This window comes from Lonchura striata, chromosome 7 (assembly GCF_050655825.1).
Source record: "Lonchura striata isolate lonStrDom1 chromosome 7, ASM5065582v1, whole genome shotgun sequence".
Classification (NCBI taxonomy): Eukaryota; Metazoa; Chordata; class Aves; order Passeriformes; family Estrildidae; genus Lonchura; species Lonchura striata.
Window position 1 is genome coordinate 35363854 of NC_140709.1, and position 16566 is coordinate 35380419.

Consider the following 16566-nt stretch of genomic DNA (forward strand, 5'->3'; position numbering starts at 1 on the left):
TGAGGCAGGGACAGGAATAATGAGACTTTAAGACCAGAAGGTAAAGAATGAAAGTTTATTAGTAACTACCATTCCTCTTTTATAACCAGGATCACTGAGGTGAAATATGATTGGTCTTAAAGTGGAAACTTTTCACATTATTGGTGCACTATGAATAGCACACAGTGGTAGAAGATATCTATAAACAATATGAACAGAAAGAGAGATAATAAATAGTTTACATTCTTCTTAGACCTTTTCCTAAGTTTAGTCTAACAGAAATCTCTCTCCTTTTGTCTCTGACTGAACTAAAAATATCCATAGTTTTGGAGCCAGATAACATGTGTGAAACAGCATAGATGTGTTCATTTTGAAGAAGAAATGCCTGATTGAGGCAATGATCAATACATTTGTTTTCTATGGGCTAAACTGCCAAATTGGACTGCTGGTCCATTTATATAAAATGAAAAATGCACAATAACAAAGAGTACAATTAATTGCAACAGTATTACAGAAAATACAGAACCGATCAATGGGGGTAAAAAGCTTAGTGAGATTACCCATGTTCCAGTGGTGTTTATTCTCCATTACTGTTTGTTCTTTTATTTGCTAATTCTGGAGCTGCATTTCATAACAATCTTACAAAGTCCTCTTATAAGTGCCTCAGAACTTCATCGTGCTGACAGGGCTGCTTACTAGGCACAGGAATTGAATTAACCAGTTATTTTTCATCATCAACCATGTATTACCATGTCAGCAATACTGTGAGTGCACATTGCATTTTCATTTGAAGAGGGGCCATTCTAAAACAGTTTTGTTTTAAAACAATCTTCAGTTCCAAAGCAAAGACAAGCATTCTTGTTGCAGCACAGAATTAGATCCTAGCTTAGGAAATGGTTTTACTCGCAGCTAGTGCAACATGATATACTACAATAATATATAACATAATATATAGGCACATTGAAAAAGAAGTATACATTTGTATTACGTGTTCATAAAACATAAAGCTTGTATAGAATATGAGAGATAATAATGAATCATTAAAGAAAAATAATAGGATGGTGTTTTGTCATAGTGACCCTCATTCTGTGGAATGCACATTAGCAATATATTGAGTCGCTTGGCAGAAAACTTTGACATCAAATTCCATATTATTTGTGTAGTGATTTTATGGATCTTTCTGCTGTATCATTAAATAAGGCATTTGCATTTTCCAAGGGAGAAAAAATGTATTGACAGTGTCCAGTTTTGGGCAGTTTCCCAAAGACAGGTTTAACCACTATTGTATTTATGTCTGTAATTTGGAATAAGATCTTATTTTTTTGTTCAGGAGGATTTGAAGAAGTTTCACATCTTTGTTTATGGTGTATCATGTTGGGTCATTTGCAGCAGAACCCCACCCCTGAAAAATGCAGTTGCAATATTTCTGTCAGATGGAAACTTTTCATTAGGAGGCTTATCAGCTTCAAGTAATCTAAATGGGCACATTTTTCTATCATCTGGACAAAATCCAAACTTTTTTCTGCAGAAGTAACCACACAACAGAGACATCAAATTTGGGGTGGATGACCACAGAGAGGCAGAATGCAAAAGGAAGTAATTCCAGCTGGCTGAAGATAGGCAAATACCTGGCTGAGACATGCTGTACCTGCCTGCAAGAGGGATAGAGCAGATAAAATATATCCTGTGTTTAACAGTCTGTTGGGAATGGGACATCTGCCTCAGTCAGGACCTCTGCCTGTGGAGCAGCTTGTGTTGATTTTCCTTATCAAAACATGGCTCAGTTTCCAGCTGTGTCCCTCAGTCTCTCCAGCTGATGTTACACCACCCAGTGTAAAATACTTGACTGCATTAATAGTCAGACACTAAATGTTCAGCTCTTACAGGTGGATTTAATTGCTAGATTAGAGAGCCATGGTTGAGCAGGTTTTTTTCCCCTGCCCAATAATTATTTAAATTAAAGCTAATAACGATAAGAGAGGTTTATGAGAAGTTCGGCAGTATCAGCAAACAAGATTGAGGTCAGAGATAGGAAGGCCCCAGCTAATGGAAGAATCTGGTTTGCTTTCCTTTGTATTGTTCTCAAGTAATTATCTTTGCAAATGTAGTGCAGACAAGCACATCTTACCTTTTGCTTTTAAGTGGTGTTACCTTTGTGAGTATGACATGCACTAGGTGGGAGGTGCTTCCCAAAGGAGGAGTTTGTGAGTTACTGGGGTTCTACCAATGGCATTTTTGGGGATGAGCCTTAGTGGTCCAGGCCTAAATGCCTGACCAGCACTGTTAGTTAAACATTTCCTAAAGCCATTTCCTGCTTTATCAGAGCCACACTCAGATCTTAGATAAATTAGTGACAAAAGTTGTGTATAAATCTTTCTTTAGCTGCACTCTGCCTCAACTTTTCTTTAGCTCAGCTTAAAGGTGGACTTTTTCATACTTGTGAATAAACAGAAAATAATTACATTAGTAATTACCACTGCACTTCATGGGGATTTTCTGCTTTGTCCTGTGCTTTCTGCAACAAGCTTATGGTCTTTCAGTGAGAGGTGGTGATGGAGCTGCCTGGGACTCAGCCTGCTGATGATAATGCTCTTCAATATTGTGTTTAATATCAGAAATTTTTCTGATGTCATACACAATTAACATGTTCTTTGAAATCTGCATGCTGTGAATAGCTGACCAGAGTTACTGTGTAAGATGGACCACAGAATAACTGATTTTAAACTAAATTCATTTTTACTTTTTTATGTGCAAGTCAACCAGCATCTCCACATCCATATATTCTTGTGTAGCATTCATGCATCCCTGGAGCACCCTCTTGTCATTACCTTTAGTGTTTCCAGTTGCTGTTTAGACAATGTAAATGAGATTAATCACAACCTAGCATTGCATATGTAAGAGAAGGTGCAGAAGATTCCAGCTTGTATGCTATGATGTATTTATTTATTGTCACACCTCATTAAAACAAACAAACCAAACAAGCCCCACTTCACAGCAACTATCCAAAATCAAGAGCAGTTACAGTAAGGCTGAGGGCAAGCAAATAATATTTGGAAAAATGCACTGCTTTATTTTAGGCTCTGAGCAGGTGTTAACATTTAACCTGCTTCCATCCAGGCTGGGCTGTGATGCTCTCAGCATGAACAAATGACCTTTCCATGTTTCTGACCATCCCCAAGGGCTATAGGTGTGTGTCTTATTCTGAGGAAAAGTGGATTAAAAGAATGTAAAAGCTGTAAATGAATGTGGAATTTGAGAAATGGCAGGATCAAGATTATCTTGTGATACAAGCAGTTTATTTTAGGAGAAAATTCTAGAGATGCAGGAGACACATTGACAGTGAACAGATGGTACCACTGTCAGCCATGGTGGGGTCAGGGCAACTGCTCAGTGTTGCTCTCTGAAAGCAAGTTTCATTTGCTTAATTACACATCATATGACATCACCCAGCACCATTACCACAAGACAAACATTGGTCCAATGGGTGGCAATTGTTTGCTGTTCCTTTGCAGTTGTTCTTGTTGTCAAATAGCAGAGACAAATTTTCACCTCTATATTACCCACCCTTTTACTGAACACAGAATTATTGACAGCATTTCTGGGATGTCATTGCTGGACCACTTTCAGTATTTGCACTTGACATTATTTGGGCTATTGCTGATAATGTTAAAGCCACAAACAATCCCCACATGGAGGGGGGCATGGAGGTTAGAGCTCAGATGGTTAGAATTTCCACTGATATTAAGACATCAAGTAAAGTTCCAAAATTACAGTTTTCACATCCCTGATCTGGTAACAATCACCAGAACAGAACTGGCAGATGTAGGTGAGGTGCCCTCTCAGTTTTCTCTTTGATTTCCTCAGTTTTGGTTGGTATATTGACTGCAAATACAAGGTGGTATTAAAGTGATGGAGCCAGGTGTCTGTCTTTGCTCTTTCTTTCTTCCTTTTCTTCACACTTTTGATTAATTGATACCCCTTAAGAGGCACTGGGGACATAGAGCTTCATCTTGGTAGAGTGGACTTTTCTAGGAAGGAAGAAGCTCTCCTTTGCTAGGAAGCCTACAGTGGATTTTGGAGGCTGAATCAGCAGTGGGTGCACCTGCAACTTTCAGATCTGAGAAGGTGACTGAGGCCACTGTGTCCATGTATAAAGAGAACTGGAGCAGGACAATTTCTTTACCCTTTGTCCCACTTGTTTTACAGTTTCTGGAATTTGCTTTTTGTATTTGTCTCCTTCTGATTACAATTAAAGTCACACTTGATGGGAGGAGAATCCTCTAGCACAGAATTTAGCAGTAATCTCTTTAGAGGCATCTGATTTTGTCCACATGGAACAATTATGTGCTGACATTAATGTGTGTTTTTCCCTATGCCTCCCATTTCTGACTCGAAAGCTTTTTTCATTACAACACTTTATTGCTCTGTGTTCTTTAATCTCCAAGGCAGATTACTTGATAACATCAATTGATTCCTTAGGGTGCTTTTCCCCTTGTGGTTCAATGTCTGAGCTCCTGCCTCAATTCTGACTATGTATATGCTGTTACAGGCAATACAGCCTCAGCTTGGGTAATTTTTACTTGATTGAAGCTCTTGGCTATTAACACAACCTTCTGATGAGTGATTCTGGGTATTGAGAAAAAGCAAAACATGAAGGATTAAACAATTGTTAAATTAAGTGCTTTTTCTCCTCCTTCCCCAGTCTCACCATGAGCCAAACATCTCTCCTTCCCCCTTCCTGCCCTCTTCTTGCCTTGTGTTCACTGTGGGCTGTGCTCCATCATCCCAATTCCTTTGGTGCAGCAACAGGGGATACAGGAGGAGTATCATTCTTTGGATTTATCCCGGCACTTGCCTTTTCATTCAGACAACTCCCAGTTCTGGTTACTGCTGAGTTCAGACTTGCTACAGTGCTATAACTCCTCCTGACAGGGCAGCAAGGTGACCAGGCTGTGGTTTTGGAGCACATCTTTTAAATCTTTGAAACGTTTGCTTTTTGCATAGAGAATTGAGACTTATTTTGCTGCCTGCTTTGCTTCTCATTCAGGCCTTTTTCAAGTCCATTTGTAGCTGTACATCACTTGTTTCCATCAGGAGTCACTTAATGTCTGTCCCTCCAGAACTATTTGCTTTGCTATGGTCAGCATTCCAAGATCTGTGTGTTGTCTCTGCATCCCTGTATCCCTTTCTGTACTAAGGATTCATATGGTCTGTTTCTTTTGAATATAATTGATCCACATTCTCACAGATTTTGATTAATGAGCACAAATGCAGCCACCTGGATAGCTCAGTTCACCATTTATTATTTGATAATCAGCACTTTTAGGTCTTCACTTTCCTCTTGGCTTCAGCTCATGTTCAAGTGCTGTGTCAGGGCTGTGTTTCTGATCTGCCTCCTCTGTCCCCTGCAGAGTCTGGCCAAGTAGTAGTCAGGGACAACTCCCCTTCTTTTCTTCCAAAAGGGGATAGGGCTGAACACCAAAGTCAGGCCTTTAGCTTTACACTGGCAAGTTTCAAGCAGTGATGGCTCTCCATTTCTCCTTTGTCCTGTCCATCCCTCTCTTTTTTCTATTTCTTTTTAGTCTGGACTTGAGTTCCCTTTCTAAAACTCCCCTTTAAAGCCTGTGATATGTGTTTGGCCCATGTTTGAATGTGGATCCCTACTTTAAACTGATGGGTGGGAGATAAACTTTCAAGTCTATTTGTTGACCAAGTTGGTTTTATACAAACCAAAGATTTTCAAAAGTGGTACCTTGGATAGAAGGAGTACTGGTGGGCTGGTTCACCTCAGTCACACTGAGAAAAAGGTTTTGTCCTTTGTGCCTCAAGGTGAAATCCCTGCTTTGGCAAAGCGGATGCTGTTGCCTCAACTGTTTGACACTGCCCCAGTATTGATGTTTTGTCCCTAGGCAGCCCGCCCAGCCCACATGTTTGCACTGGTGAATCCATTAGTGGCTCCCTGGAGAGATTCCAGCATGGTGTGAGTTGGTTTATACAACCCATGACCTATTTTCCACCCTGATCATGCTGCTTCGCCTCGGAAGTCAGATCAACAGGACGGCCCTGTCAGCCTCTTTCCCTGAGGAGTGCTTACAGTGTCTGTTGACCATCTGTAATTACTCCTATGGTCAGCATGGGAGTAAAAGGATGTGTTGGAAGACTGAATTATTCAACAGTAATTCCTTGTCTCATAATTCTCACTCGTTCCCTCTCTGCTGCTGTATGCCATTTTTTCTCATTCACAACATCTGTTTTCCTGACCATAAAAATTCTTTAATTTGGAGGCAATGGGTAGATTGGACTTACACAAATAAGAGCTGATTGACAGATCATTTTGTCTCCTTGTTTCATGGGGTAGGAAACTATCACTCTCCTTATTTCTGACTGTTGCAGTTTGCCAAAGGGGAAAAGCTGGCAATGAATTTTCCTCCTTTGTTCATCAGGGGGAGAGTTGTGCTGTGCAGTATTTCTGTTGTGTCATGACCATTTTTCAATACAAGCAAACACCACAATATTTAAATATGCTGAAAGGGAAAGAAAAGGGATTCTTAAAATATACTACTTTATTTTCAGTACAGACATAATTTAAAATGTATGAAATATTTGTCCTTTGGAAAAGAAAGGGAGATGGTTTGGAACTCCTGTATTTTACATTTTTTGCCCTGATTGCAGATAGTGTTTTGTGTCTGGCTGTGTTTGCTGAGCTAATGAGGGTGGGGACTGTGCTACTGCAGGCGATTGCTTTGAGCACTGAGCACTTTGAAGAGATTAGCCCCATTGATATTCCCTTCATCTTTGTTAGAGGGGCATGCTTCCTTCCCTGGAGTGCCAGGAGATGGACAGCTATTAAATAGAGCCAGCCTTTTTCAAGTACAGGCTGTACTCCTGAATATCCCCATCTCCCTTGCCTGCAGATTTTCCACGTAAAAACAGTGTTCTGGAAGCCAGGGTTGTTCCTCATTAGAGCAATATATTGACCTGATAGGGTGGTTTTTGAGGACCTGAGGTTGACTGGATTATCATCTGTTTGGTTAAATGTTATTCTTCAAGGAGAAGCAACAGTTCCAGTAGTTCAGGCAGACAGCCAAAACATGGTGATGAGCAAATTGTTTGTTCCAAGAGTAAATGAAGGGAATGTCCACATGATTTTTGCCGTCCTTGTATTAAACTAACAGAAGCTAAAAATTGGAGCTTTATTCATCCCAAGTGGGGCATAACTGATCAAAATTTTGATTCTCCAGGAGCTATATACAAACTGAATTAAAATGGCATGAAAGAAGTTGGCTTTTTTTTCTAATCTCATTTTAACTAGGCACAGTTTTAAAAGAATAATGTATTCAACCTCTCATCTCTAACATTTACTGCTTTTGTAACTTGACCAGGTTCATGGATTCTATTTTATGTTTATTGTTTATATTAATTCCAGCTCACAGAGTGCTGCAATTAGCACATTCCCCCTTTGAATGTATTTACAGTGATAAAAGAGAGCTCCTTACTTTCACTTAGACTGCACAGCCCTATCCCAAGCCTGGCTTAGATACAAGAGCTTCATCTCCTGATTAACTTACTCCTGCAGACAGTCAGGGATGAAGGACCTCTGAAAGTCATCACAGCCTTTCTTCCATGAAAGCTCCTCTTAAATATCGACAGCTCCCAGGTCTTGTGTTTTGAGTACAGCATCTGTCTGTAAAGAGAGGATCAATACTGCATTCATCATTCATATCCTGTAATAAAGGAAAGGGATTTTTGAAATATTTTGAAATTTAGTATTTGTGGGTCCTTTCTATGTCTTAAATATGGAAGGTGGAATGGCCATGGCATTCTCTACCAAGGACTGGATAGGTCAAGGAACCTGCAAGGAGACAGCCATTTGCATCTTTGTCACTGCCAAAATTAAACATAAGTTCATCAGTTATCAAGAGTTGTTAGTTAGCTGGGAGCTTTGTGGGCTGACCCAGACTTGTGTTGGGAGTGGAGAAAACACATTTAGGAAAACAAAGAACCTGGGTAGTTTTGTTTAAGGGAAACAAGCCCTGAGAGAGGAGAGAGAGTCCAAAGGGGCTGGGATGCTGTGTAGAAAAATGTAATTCTTGTGACTGCCTAAGTGTTTCAAGTATGCTGTTTCAAACATAAGGATAATTTAGGGAGTTTGGTCTGTTCTTTAACCTCTTAGAAAGCAAAATATTTAATATCTTAGATTAAATTAAAACTTGGAGATGAACTGTCAGTTCCATTAAAAAAAATAAACCAAAACAACTGTCCATAATCAGCATTTTTATTTCTCCTTTGTGGGGGTAAAAACTATGCCAGTCTATGTTGAGTTTGAATAACACACTTTCAGTAACTCAAAACTTACCTTTTTAGCAAATGTCCTCTTTTTCCAATATTCATTTTTAAAAGTTACCAAAGTTGAAAAGAAAATTATTCACATGTATTGTGATTACCAAAAAAGTTTTGATTCCTTGAACAGCTCCTCCACTTGGTAAATGGAATATATTAATGAGCTAGGTCTTTTCAGAGCTTGGAAAGTAGCACTTCCTTTCAAGAAAGAGATCATCTTTGAATTAAAAGTATGCTGTCCTTAGCCTTTTTTAATTTTTATTTTATTGACAAATTGTCACAGGAGCTGAAGTGTGTAATCATCAATAACAAGTGATCCATGGGGCTACGCAAAATATATTGATTAACAATATAATCTCCATACAGATGTCCTAGCAGTGCTTGCTATTTATTATGGGCCAATCTGGGAGTCCTGCTTGCATTTCAAGGGGCAGGTGGAGGAAGGTGAGTGAGACAAAGTTCAGGGCATCTCTGCAGTTGCCTGGCAGCATCTTTGCTGAAAAGGAAAAATGCCACCAGTTGCTCCCACCACAGGATGTGGAGCCTCCTTTTGTCCAGCTTGCATGGGTACAAAGTAAAACCATTTTCTTGAAATGAATTCAAAGCCTGAGAAAAAATCCTCTTTGTCATGAAAGCATTATTTTAATTTGTTTTTAAGGCTGTACCACAACTAAGAAAATACTGATTTAGATGCCTTTGAGGCATTTAACTTACACTGAGGCAGAGTTATTCCTCAGAGAAAATTGGATGTAATTTTAGGATTAGGTAACTGACCTAGGAATAAGAGAGAGAGGGAGTGCAAAGCTTGCATATCCACTTTGTCCAGATGGATATTCACTAGGAAACCTTCAAACTGCTCATAAATATTGCCTGCCCTTTTTCTAAGGGCTCCCACCAGCAAGCCCATGGTCATTTCCTGAGCAGAAAGAGTTTTTGCATTGAAACTTTTGGGCAATTAAATAAAGTATTTTATTTTCCCTTTATTTTTCTGTGGCAAAATATTATACATAATGATGAATGGGAAAATAAGCAAGGAAAGAAGTTCTATAAACAGCCTCCAATGCCTGACTTGAATATTTGAACTGTTTGTTTGTTTGTTTGTTTGTTTGTTTGGGGTTTTTTTCACTCTGGAATGAACTTCCTTTATTTCTTTGCCTGTTTTTCAACTCATGAAAATACCTTTTATGTAGAACTGTTATCTCTCTGAGTATCAAATGCTCTTGGGGACTAGGGCAAGATCTACTTATTTTCAGTCTTTCTAAACTAAATTGAGTGAAAAAAGGAAATATCTTAATCCTTTTTCCCCCCTTCTAGAACACCAAAGAGATTGTGATGACAGTGAATTCTTTAATGTTGGGCTTATGTCAAACATTATTTCCTCCTTTGACACTTTACATTGCATTGATATTGTGTGCAATACATCGGTGGCCTCGGCATGCACAGAAGAGAAAGAAAAGCAGAGGGTTCCTGGTGTGCTGTGGCTGTGCCCAGCTCTGGCACTGGGCAGGAGGAGATGCAGAGGGCAAACAGATAATCTCAGGAAATGCTGCAGTTTCCCTGTGGATCAGGGCACCCAGAACTGGCTCCTCATGCACTTCCATATTCATGGATCTCTCCTCTGTGAACTTTCTGGTTTGGTACTTCTTTGTATTTCCAGCAGATCCCATAGCCAGGTGGAATGCCTCCCTGCCTGTGCTTTAAATCTCTTAATGATGCATTCTGATTCTCATACTGTGGGAATTATTGAATAATTGTTCCTTGTTCAAACTCTTCCTGCTGGCACATCTTCCCTGATCTCTTTGCAGAGCTGAAGAGTCTGTGTCCCTTTAATCTCCTGAATACATAAGCCATTCCTCCTCTTTCTTCATGTGTTGCCCTTCTCTAAATCTTATTTTGGGTACTTCTTTTAACAATGGAGAAGAAGAATGAATCTGGTATGATTTTTTCAAGATGTGCTTAAATCAGGGTTTTAAATAGAGACCTAATAAGGTTTTCCTAGTTTCTTGTCTAGCTTTTGGGTTTCCCCCCCCCCATCTTAAATCTTGACATTATAACATGGTTAGGTTTTCAAAGTATCCACGGTGGCTGGGAGATCTCTGTCCTGAATGACAAAGGCTAATTTACTGTCTGTCACTGGATTTGTATAATTAAGAATACTTTTGTTTATTTGAATTATTTAATGTTTCTCAGAATTCAGTTCCATCTGCATTTCTATTATTTAATCCAGCATCTTGGGATTCTTCAATCATTCTGTGAAATGTGCTGTTGTCTTGAAAAACATGAATTTTATATTCTCAGTGTTCACCTTCACATTCTTTAAGAAAAATAAAATTTTGATGTGCTGACTAGCACAGGTCCCAGAATAAATGTCACATTCTTCTGGTAATCTGTATTTTTCTCACTTGTCCGTCCTATTGGAAAGATTCCATATTTTTCCCCTCCCAACTTTGGTCATCAAAACTGTTGGGAATTTAGGTATCTAATGTCAGTCAGGTCACCCTTACTCCTGAGCTTCTCGGCACCATCAAAGAGTCAATTTTTGTGCTGTAAAAGCTATGATAACTCCTCACTGTGGTGTTGCATTTCCCCATGCATCAGCTCAATCTGCTCCTTATTATACAACTGAGTTTATTGGACCTGTAAATAAATCCCAGGTACCAGCTGGCAGTCTCTCAGGCTCTTTTCAGAAGTTGCTGTCACATTTGCCACCTTCCATTCCTCTGCTCCTCGGACAAGGCTAAGCAGTTGCTTCAGGAGCAATTTCAGTTAATTTCATATTTAATGTTTTATTAAACTCCTGTTTGAATACTTCCTGCTTCTGGCAAATATTTCATCACCTCATTCTAAGATTTTAGACTTGTGTTTCCTATTAAGAAGCCAAGCCAGCCAGTCCAGGCTGTGTCTCAGGAGTTACAAAAGCAGTCAGCTCTCTACACTGCTCTGCCTGGTGGGACTGCAGCTGCTTGGGGATGGCTAGAATAATGCACAGATGCCTTTGGAATCCAACACAGAGGACAGGAATTTAAGCTATCGCTATATGGGTCACCTGGCTTACTTTACACAACCTCATCTTCAAAGGAATGGATGAGTATTCCCACTAAAAGAATGAGTCAGCAATTCCTTCAAAGACATCTATCTATATAATAGAAAGTGTTCTAGTTGCTCAGCTGATGTGCACCTGAAGTTGCATGTTAAAATTAGGAGTTAAATTGTTAACATTGTCCTGGGAGTGCAAGATTCACTGAATTTGAGAATTTTACTCTACAGTCCATGAAAAAAAAGAGGAACTTAAAACATAGTCTGTTAAATCCAGTGCCTTCCCTGGCTTCCTTGCCAGAGCTGTAACAGTAGTAGTTGATAACAGCCTGTTATTCAGGATCATCCCTTTCTGTGTTCCCGACTGCAGTCCCAGCTGTTTCTGGTACACAGTTATGTGTATTTGGCCAAACAGGTCTCTCCTTACATCAGTGGAATTAGGCCTCTCCATTTTGTATCCAGTATTGAGGGGTTTTATTTTCTATTGTGTATTCTTTTTCCTTCAATTCCTTGCCCTAGCCAGTCATCCTGAGTGGCATTTGGAATGTACCTGACAGCATAACAGGCATTTATAAGTGACTGAAATTAATGATTAGTATTTTAGCTGTGCTTGCAAGCTAAGTTTAGGCTCTGGCACAATTAGGAGTCATTGGCTGATCATCCAGGAAAATAATGGGCTTCATTTAAGCAGATGAAGCCTCTGAGTCAGACCCCAAGCAGGGCAGATCTGTGCCAGTGCTGGCTTTGCTCAGCACTGTGGCTGAGGGGGCTCCTCCACCTTCTTCCCTCCTCCCTTCTTCCCTGGGCAGCTCCAAATGCCAGGAATGAGTGAACAACCTGGCTTGAGAAACTCACAGCCTTCCTGTTCCAGTTCCTGCATCTGATATGGAGTGGTTGAATCTGGGACTGCTGAGCCTTATGATGCAGGTATTGTGAGTGATGTAATGTTCTGCTAATTTTTTTTTCATAAATTAACACATTTATTTGAGTAAATTAGTAGACAACTCTGATGCTTAATGGGATATTGCAGGCATAGTAAACACAAGATTATTGAATATAATGAACAATTCTTCTCTGGCATCTGAGCAAATCATAGGGAAAGGAAATGGGAAAAGAAATCAATAAGAAGAACCAAGCCCATAGAAATTATTAAGCATCACCTCATTCAGAACCCTTCAGCTAATGAAAAAAGGGCGCTCTCCTGAAATAATATTGCCCACAGCCTAGTCTGGAAGATACATACGGTTTTTGGAGAGGAGACCAACAGTGTTTGCTGGGAGGTGCTGAGCACCCTCATGGCATTGTGTACCTTGTGCAGCAGGTTCTCTGTGGCAGCCTTGGGTTTCCTGGGCCAAGGTACAGGATGTCCTGAGTCTCAGCATTGGTCCTTTGAAGAGAAAAGAAGTCTGAGCCTGTGACCTCCCCTTGCCTTCTGTGAAACTGCAGCATGCTCTGGGTGGCTTTTGTAATCCAGCCAAGCCAGCCCCTGCCAGCAGGCACCATGCTGGCATCCCCTGCACTGCAGAGCACCCAGCTGGGAAGATGCAGCCTGAACCTGCAGCAGGCTGCTCTGTCTGTCTCTGTAGTGGTTGCTTAGCTCACTCATCCCAACTCTGTGAAGTTTTCCAAACACAGCTTCACTGAGAGCCTTGAGAGTTTAAATCTCTGCACATGCCTGCTGCAGGCCCAAGGGCTCCTGGGGCTGCCCACTTCAAACTCTTCCCTAACCAGGCCTCTGGTACATATTTTATAATAATTCCTTTTCATTCCTTGCTCATTTGTTTTCTGTTGTTACTTCTCTTTTGCTACTATAAAAGCTCTTCTGTTCTTACATTTGATGTTCACTTCTGTGATTTGTCCTGATGTTCTCTGCAATTATAAGTTTGAGTAGTACTGAGGTGAATGAATAATTCAGCAGATCCAAAATAACACAGATTGGGTTGCTCCATAGCTGAGAGCACAATCACACCCATAACACAGAGCTGACATCAATCTTGTGTACAAATACATGTGGATTATGGGCCTGTGGCTCTGCACAGTTTTGCTCTTAACATCCATCTTCACAGTCTGTTTGGGCTCTTTGGAATGATGTACTAAAGGCTGGACAAAGAAGTTTTATTTCCAGAAATTTTATTTCCAGAACTTAGCCCATAGGTGTGTGGGGCTAGTCTTTGTGTCAAGATTTGGCAGAGTGGCCATTAGTATCCTGCCCCTGGGAAATGGTAGATCCCAAGCTCCCAATTGAATTACTTGTGTGAATCTGTTACCTGTGCTGTGGGCACTCTTGTACCATGTGTGCATGAACTCACATGGAGTCCTCTCTTGTGTGATCTGATTTGTTCTTCTCTTGCCATTGGTGGAGGAGAGGAGAACTGAACCCCAGTACAGCGTGGCCATCACTATGGAAACATGCTGATGGGTACAGCCTCCCCAGCAGAGGAACACAGATTCACCAAATCACAGGCTAGTTTGGGTTGGGACCTTAAAGGTCATCTCATTCCATTATCTGCCGGGGACCTTCCACTATCCCAGGTTGCTCCAAGCCTATCCAGGGATGGGACAGCCACAGCTTCTCTGGGCACCCTGTGCCAGGGCCTCGCTACCCTCACAGAGAAGAATTTCCTGCTAATATCAAATCTAAACCTACTCTCTTTTAGTTTGAACCCTTCTCTCCTTGTACTGTCCTTGTACTGTGACTCCAGTTCCTGACAGAGTCCTTCTCCAGCTTCCCTGTAGCCCCTTTAGGTACTGAAAGGGGCTCTGAGGTCTCCACACAACCTTCCTTTCTGAATAGTCCCAAATGTCTCAGCCTGATTTCACAGAGGAGGTGCTCTAGTCCCTTGAATCTAGGAATTCAAGCACTTAATGCCTTCTGTAGTCCTGGACCAAGTAGAATCACCTTCATATGCTCAGTGATGTAAAAGCAGCAAGCACAGCTCAGCTCATCTATTGCCACATACATAATCAGTTTGGGTATTTCTAAGCAAAACAAATACTTCCAAAGGAGCTATTGCAAACAGATGGACTAACATTCATAAACTAGGCAGTTCCCTCTTTAAGGGTTTTGTTGGAATAAAATGGATTGTTTTTATTGAGATTTAAACTGCAGTTTGCTTAAATTATTTTTATATTTGCCCATTATATTGTGAGCATATGAAATGGGCAAAATGTTAAGAATAATTAAGCAGAGTGGTCCTGAATACCTTGGCAAGTCTGAAAAAATCATATAAAAAGAAAGCAGCTATTTGTGGAGCTGCCAATTCTACTTATATAAGCCCATCTGTTTACATCTACACCTGTTCCCTAAAGAAGAATACATCTTATGTGAAGAATTCCCACCAGATCCCTCAGACATTTTATCATTCCAGAATGCTCTTCCTGTTTCTTTCTCTCCTTTATAAGAAACTATAGAATTAATGTTTTTAGAGTGGTCTCATAGAACATTTGCAAGACAAATTATGGCTTAGCATTAAAATTAAAAGAGTTTGTTCTCTTCTGATTTCATAATAAATACAAACAGTTGCAAGCCACGTGCACATATTTACAGTGGCTCAAAGTCTAGTCTCCTGTTTCTCTTTCCCCTTCCACTTCCTTATTTTCATCTGGAGACCCTCAGAGTATCTCTTGTCAAACCTAAGGTATAGGTTATTTTATATCTAATTGGTCATGTGGAAAGGCTGCTTGCAGGGGTGTACACTTCTTTTATTGTAAATCTTATTTTTGAAAGAGAAAGAGGAATTAGGAGCTCCAAACTTTGTGTTTCTCTGTGTCCCTCAGTCTCTGCAAATGTAGAGCTAATACTGTACATTCCCTGGCTGAGGTTTCATCCTTAGCACTACTTTAACAACAATATTGCCTGAATAACGTCAGATATAAGCATGTGGACTTTTTTGATCTTTTTATTAAATCCTGGTATCAAAGTGGATTTATCCACTCTCAAAGATAAGATGGAAGGATGCCAGCTTTTGAAGATCATTTGCATTTCTTTCATTTGGTGGCCTAATCTTCTTCCTACTCTATTGAACTTCAGTAAAATTGCTTTAGAATTCTTAGAACAAAAAAAAAACCTCTAAAGAGTTCTAACTTCTGATTTAATTATCAAAGTGTAAATTCTTTACATAAACTGTAGTGACACAGCAAATAAAAAATAAAACGAGGTCAAGTCAAAAAAAGAGCAAATTAAATTAGCCCCTTCAAAGAAATCTGGGCTTGATTGCAAGTTTTGGATTACAGATTTAGAATGAGGATGGGTTTTCTCCTTGTCAGCTTCTTTGGAACCAAAATTTGTGAATTCATCTCATTTCCAGCAGTGGCCTCCCAGCTTCAGGGGTTCAGGTGCTTGGAAAAGTGCTCCTCTCTTCCCTGGTAGGAAATTCCATTCTGACCACCAAAACTTTCCTTACTCTTTGGGCTTCCCACCATGGCATTTCCTAGTGGAGACTTTCTATGAACTTCCAGCCTTTATTGCCAAGGTAAAATAAGAAATATTGTGTCACTTCTAAGGGTGAACTTTTTACCTAATTTTTATTCTCTTTGTTGTAAACAGTGGCTAACTGTATTTAAGTTAAGAATTTCTTTCCAGATTGGGCTGCCAGGTATTGGAAGGGGCTACCAAAAAAGTGTTGGAGTCCCCATCCCTGTGGTGAATCTCCTGGATGTGGCACTCAGTGCTCTGGGCTGGTGACAAGATGGGAATCAATCACAGGTTGGACTTGATGACCTTGGAGGGCTTTTCCAACTTTAGTGATTCTGAGATTCCAGGATTTTATACAGATTTCTCCATTATCTCTGTAGACATTTGGGCACAGTAGTCTTCAGCTGTTCAGCTGTAATAAATTACATTTCCCAACCCATCCAGTGATTCCAGCAGTCCAAAGCATGGATTAAAGGAGAGGTTTGTATTTAAGAATAGATCACAACTAAAGAAATTCAGAGTATTATAGGATTCTATGTCAAGACTGTTGAAGATACTGTCTAAAACACTTTTTAACTGCTTGGCTCTATCAGCTGTGGGGAGTTATCGTCTCTATTTCCAAACAGTTAGCAGATAAAGCCTTAAAGGCTTGGAGCAATCGCAATTGTACAGTGAGTCAATTTATGGGGAAAATATCTCTGGGATCAGTAGTTAAAACTTTATTACAGATAGCTCAGATATTGGGCTTGATTTATTTTTTATATCTTCTGTAGTGACATGAGTGAATTGTCTACTGA

General features: G+C 40.1%; 1 protein-coding gene across 5 annotated transcripts in view; it reads left to right on the top strand.

Annotated features, from left to right (window-relative positions):
- SPAG16 (sperm associated antigen 16) overlaps positions 1–16566 on the top strand; it is a 363770-nt gene that overhangs the window by 261488 nt on the left and 85716 nt on the right. The gene's annotated exons all lie outside the window — the stretch shown is intronic.